Source organism: Pelobates fuscus, chromosome 12, assembly GCF_036172605.1.
Source record: "Pelobates fuscus isolate aPelFus1 chromosome 12, aPelFus1.pri, whole genome shotgun sequence".
NCBI lineage: Eukaryota > Metazoa > Chordata > Amphibia > Anura > Pelobatidae > Pelobates > Pelobates fuscus.
Genome location: NC_086328.1, coordinates 96,987,970 through 96,994,282, shown reverse-complemented (window position 1 = coordinate 96,994,282; position 6,313 = coordinate 96,987,970).

Below are 6,313 nucleotides of genomic sequence, written 5' to 3'. Positions count from 1 at the left end.
GAAACTTATATTCTGCTGTCACTTTTTCTTTAACTCCTCCCTGTTGCCTGACAAAGGCCCTAAGGGGTCGAAAAGTTATGTGGCTCTTGGGTCCAATAAAAATTGCCTATCGTTTGGAACAATTTGGAGTGCATGGATTATTTTCTACAAGATGGAAATTTTCCGTCATGTTTGTCCTTGCGTTTTCCGTCATTTACTAAAGTTAACCCCAGATCCCGGCAATTGCTGCGATTGCGGGGTTGATTAACACTCCTCCGGTCTGCCTCGGTATCCAAGGCAGACTGGGAGCACCCGACTGCGCTGTCCCTGCAGCTGTGATCGCTCTAACAGGCACATGTGCTGCAGGGACTCCCTGCCCACCTCCATGCGCTTCCGCAGTGTGAAGTACATTGAGACAGATCAGTGCTGATCTTCTCACTGCGCAAAAAAAAAAAAAAGCGTTAAAGTTAAATCCCACCCTCCTTTCCCCCATCTTTATTAAAATTAACCCCTTCACTGCCATTTGCTCACTCACTACAGTGATCAAAATACTAATAATAATAGTATTTTACTGTGATCGGATTTTTTTTTTTAACCCCTGAGGGCTAACTTTTATTTATTATTTCGTCCTTGGGGGTTACATTTATTTTAATAATTAATTTAAATATTTTAAAATTATATATTTAGCTAGCTGAGGTGGGTGGAAGTTAGTGGGGAATTGGGGGATTTGGTGTTATGTTAGGCTAGCCAGGGATTAATGTTAAAAAAAGGTTTAAAAAAAAGTTTTAAAAAGTAGTTTTTTTTTTAAGTTTAAGTTAAAGTCTTAAAGTTTAAGTTTAAGATTAAAAAAAGTTTTTAAAAAATACCACCCCCCTTTACCCAGTCCTAATAAAAATTAACCCCTTCCCTGTCAGTTGATCACGACCTACATTGATCAAAATAGAGATCACTGTATTATACTGTGATCTGATTTATTTATTTTTTACCCCTGAGGGCTTACTTTTATTTTATTTTTTTTAATCCTCATGGGTTACATAGTTACATAGTTAGATAGCTGAAAAGAGACTTGCGTCCATCAAGTTCAGCCTTCCTCACATTTGTTTTTTGCTGTTGATCCAAAAGGAAAAAAAAAAACCCCAGTTTGAAGCACAATTTTGCAACAAGCTAGGACAAAAAATTCCTTCTTGACCCCAGAATGGCAGTCAGATTTATCCTTGAATCAAGCAGTTATTACCCTACATTGAAAGATTATATCCTTGAATATTCTGTCTTTGCAAGTATGCATCTAGTAGCTGTTTGAACATCTGTATGGACTCTGATAAAACCACTTCTTCAGGCAGAGAATTCCACATCCTGATTGTTCTTACAGTAAAAAAACCTTTCCTTTGCCTTAGACGAAATCTTCTTTCTTCCAGTCTAAACGCATGGCCTCGTGTCCTATGTAAAGTCCGGTTTGTGAATAGATTTCCACACAATGGTTTGTATTCAATTTACTTCATTAATTTTAATATTTCAAAATCATATATTTTGATAGATGTGGTGGGTGGGAGTTATGGGAAATTGGGGAATTGGGGAATTTACTGTTAGTGCTGCTTTCTGCTAGGGGTTAACAGTAAAAAAAAAGTTTATACAATTTTTAAAAGTGTAAAAAAAATACAGAAAAAATGCTCATTACCACTACACCTGGAACAAACTAGCGAAAAAATGATCCCACGCTAAGTTTCAAAATATGCCTTTTGAAATACCTCTGTTGTATTCTTTTAAAAATGGTATGCGTTTGTGGGGAAGTTTGAATAGCAAACCAGCTAAACTACTCCAAAATGGAACATGAACACAGCGTAACTTTAAAGTTAGAAAAAAACTGAATGGCTGCATCTCAAATGTGCCCCTTCAACATCCACATATACCTGGCAAAGGTGCATATGGGGTATTGTTGTACTCAGCCGACATAGCTGAGCAACATATGAAATATTATACAGCCGTAGCACACATAAGATTTGCAAAATGTACTGTGCAAACTCACTTTGTGTGTCAAAAAGGCAGAAAAAATGCTTATTACACATGGTACAAGCTAGCGGAGAAATGATCCCACACTAAGGTTCAAAATATGCCTTTCAAAATACCCTGGGATGTTTTCTTTAAGAAATGGTATGCCTTTATGGGGTAGTTGGAATATATAGCCTGCTAAAATACTCCAAATTGAGACATAGACACTGTCAGGACGAAACAGTGGCCCAACACGCAGAATTAAGTAAAACATGTAACAAAGACAAACAGTAACAGCGTATTACCAGGCCTTAGAATGGCCGGAATTAACGTAATAGAATAAACAGTCACGAGCCGGTCAGGGATACCAGAAATACGGGAAGTCAAGCCAAGCCAAGATCAAAAACCAATAAACAGAATGAGGTATGCGTTCTCGGATAACCAACAGGATGGAAACCACGACAGGGCACTGAACAACTGCAGGTTTGGGTTTAAATAACCCAGTATACCATGCTATTGGCTAATTTGGGTCCCATGACCCCAGAACATGCGTGCATGGCGAAAAAATGATGCCGCACGCACATTCACATCACTAGTGATATCATTGTGGGCAGCGTTACTATATAGCGCTGCCTTGCAGCAGCCGGCGTCCTTCCAAATGCTGAACCCGGCCGCTGTATTAAGGAGGAAGAGGCTCTGGAGGTAAGGTGAGTAACCTCTTCCTCCTTTAGTGTGACCGCACCGATCAAATGCAGTCACATCTTGCGATAGTGTGACACTGAAGTGCCGATATACAACTTAAAAAGGACTAAGTTTGGAAGAGTCATGCGTAGCGTTGTTCCGGGCAAATTCCGCTCGGGGTAAGAGGTCAACCCAATTATCCTGGGAAGCGTTAATGAAACAATGTATAAATACTTCCAGGGACTGATTTGCCCATTCAGCAGCCCCATTAGTTTGGGCGTGATAAGATGAAGAAAAAGACAAGTCGATACCCAATTCTTACAAAAAGATTTCCAGAATCTCGAAATGAACTGAGAACCTCTGTTATAAACAATGTTTTTAGGAATCCCATGTAACCTCACTATTTCCTTAGGGAAAATCTGAGCACGGTCATTTAATTGGGACAAAATGGGCCATTTTAGAGAATTGATCTATGACTATGAGTATAGTGTTTTATCCCTTTGACACAGGCAACTCCACAATTAAGTCCATGGCTATATGACACCATGGAATGAGAGGCACAAGCAGCAGTTGTAACAACCCACATTTCAATTTGTGTGGAACAAGTCTGGCAAGTATTGACATACGTGATAACATCAACCTTAAGAGAGGGCCACCAGAACTTTCTGGTTACCGCTGAAATGGTTTTGTGTGTACCTGGGTGCCCAGCTGTAAAGTTATTATGAAACATAGCAAGAATCTTCCTTCTTTCAGTTTCAGGAACGAACAGGAGACCTGAAGGTTTATTACTAGGTGCCTGAGGTTGAGCCGTGATTATGACACCAAGAAGAGGTGAAGACAAAGAAAGGACAGTGGAAGCCAAAATACATTCTGGAGGAATAATCAGAGTGTTCTCTTGCTCCGGTTCTTCCTCCATCTCAAACTGTCTAGATAATGCATCAGCCTTTATGTTTCTAGTACCTATAAGTTATGATATAATTGAAACGAGAAAGAAGCAGAGGCCATCTAGCCTGTCTGGATGACATTCTTTTAACCTCCCCGATATATTCTAGGTTTTTATGATCGGTTATGATGATCAGGAGGTCTTTGGATCCTTCCAATAGATGTCTCCACTCTTTAAGTGCCAATATGATAGCCAATAGCTCTCTGTTACCTATGTCATTATTTATTTCCGCTGAAGATATATATTTTTTTTTTTTAGAAAATAAGCCACATGGGTGCAGGTTTGTCATGACTTTCTCTGTGGGACAGTATAGCACCAACTTCTGTTTCAGAGGCATCTACTTCTAATATGAACGATCTGCTGGAATCAGCATGAGCAAGTATAGGGGCTGAAGCAAACGAAGCCTTGAGTTGTTCAAAGGCACTAATGGCTTCTCTTGGCCATAATGTACGTTTAACCGTCTTACGTGTTATATTGGTGATTGGGGCTATTATCGTAGAATATTTTTTTATAAATGTGGGATGCTGGAGCTGTAAGTTAAAATTCAGCCAGGTCTCTTAAAGGGGCAGCCACGCCTTGCTGTCTGCAGGGCTGGGGGTGCACCGTGACAGTGAGATGCTGTAAAACAGTGGGGGCATTACATAGCCCATGACTAGGTATTCGTAATGCCAATTATGGGTATTAAACAATGTTTTCCATTCATGTCCTTCCTTGATTCTAACTAGATTTTAAGCGCTCCTTAAATCCAGTTTAGTAAATATCTTAGCCCCTAAGTTTAGTCATTCCTTATGGTGATTTTATTAAGCGCCCTGTAATCAAGACAAGGACGCAGATCACCCTCTTTTTTAGATACAAAGAAAAATCCTGCTCCTCTGCGTACCCAATTCTTTTGTTATAGGATTTACACATCTGTTAAAACATCCATCACCCGACTTTAGTATCTCCCCTTTCCTCCAATCTATACATGGATCATGTTTGATTAGCCATGGAAAACCAAGTGCAATGGGACAAGAGGGTGAGGAGATAACCTGAAAAGTGATCTGCTCCTTATGCAAGGCACCTACTTGCAATGAAACAGGTAAGGTCTCATGGGTAATGAGCGGATTCCTAAGAGGTCTATCATCTTTGGCCTCATTGGCTAAAGGTGTTGACCTCTACTTTAGAGGTATTTTGTATGTGGACACAAAGTGAGCATCAATAAAGCTTTCTGCTGCTCCTGAGTCTAATAGGGCTTTGCAATTGATCTCAAGGCTGTGTAACAAAATGGTAACAGACAGGAGGAGTCTCAAAAGAGGCATAGTGGGGGACATATACATAACACCTAAGGCCGGTCCCCTAATGGTACTTAAGTGCAAGAGACTTCCGGACGAATCGGGCAATATACCCTCATATGTCCCTTCTTGCCACAATACATACACAGACCCTCACTCCTCCTAAGTTGTATCTCTGCTTCAGATAACCTCATAACTTCCATTTGCATAGGTTCAGGTTCAGGTGCATAGGTTCAGCAGCTACAATAGGGGGTTTGTGAACAACAGGGTTGGAGAAGTGGGTAGCGAGAAAAGTACTATTTCTTCTAGGTTTGTTTCTGATCCTTTTTCTTAGCCTGTTATTTATCTATCATATAAGTTATATACTTGTTAAGTTTTTCTGGCAAGTCTCTGGCAGCAACCTCATCTAGAATGGTATCGGACAGGCCTTCAGCGAAAACGGTGATGAGGACACTGTTTGTCCAATCCACCTCTGAGGCAAGGGTACGAAACTCAATTGCATAATCAGCAACAGAGCGATTGCTCTGTCTTATGTGCATTAGGACATCCTTTTCCTTACCTAATGGCTCAAAAGTTAGCTTGAACTCGGCTAGGACTTCCGCATAATCATATCGATAGACTTGTTGCTCTCCCATAAAGGCTTTGCCCAGGTTAATGCCTTCCCTATCAACTGATTCATCAGATAACTAATCTTGGATCTATCTGAAGGAAAGTAGCCGGGGCAGGCCTCAAAGTGGTACTCGATTTGGTTAAGGAAACCATTCCTGAGTATTACCACCGAAATGAGAGGGTGGTGAGAAGGATACAGACAGAGCCTTGTAAACTATGGGTACAACAGCAACAGGAGGGGATGGAGGTTGTCATTGATCCTCCAGTTGGAGGTGAGCAGTATGGACCAACAATGTCTGAAAGGCCTGGGGAACTCGATCCATACGGTGATCATTATCTTCCAGCCTTCTTTCGCAAGCCAACATGTGTTGACTTAACTCTGCAGGGTCCATGACCCTGTCGTAATGTAAGGACGAACCAGTGGCCCAACACACAGAATTAAAGGGACACTATAGTCACCTGAACAACTTCAGCTTAATGAGGTTGTTCAGATGAGAACTATAGCTCCCTGCAGCCTTTCTCATGTAAACACTGTATTTTCTGAGAAAATACAGTGTTTACATTGAAAGCTAGGAAAAACCCCAGTTGCAGTCACTCAGAGTGAACCAGAGGGACTTCGAAGTTGATGGAGGCATAATATGCCTCCACCCACTCAGATCTGCTTTCAGCAGAGCACAGGGCAGCACTGTGCACAGCATCCTCTGATCTCCTCCCTCTGCATGCAGACACTGAACTTTCCTCATTGAGATTCATTGATTCAATTCATCTCTATGAGGAGATGCTGACTGGCCAGGGCGGTGTTTCAATCATGCTGGCTCTGCCCCTGATCTGCCTCTTTGTCCGT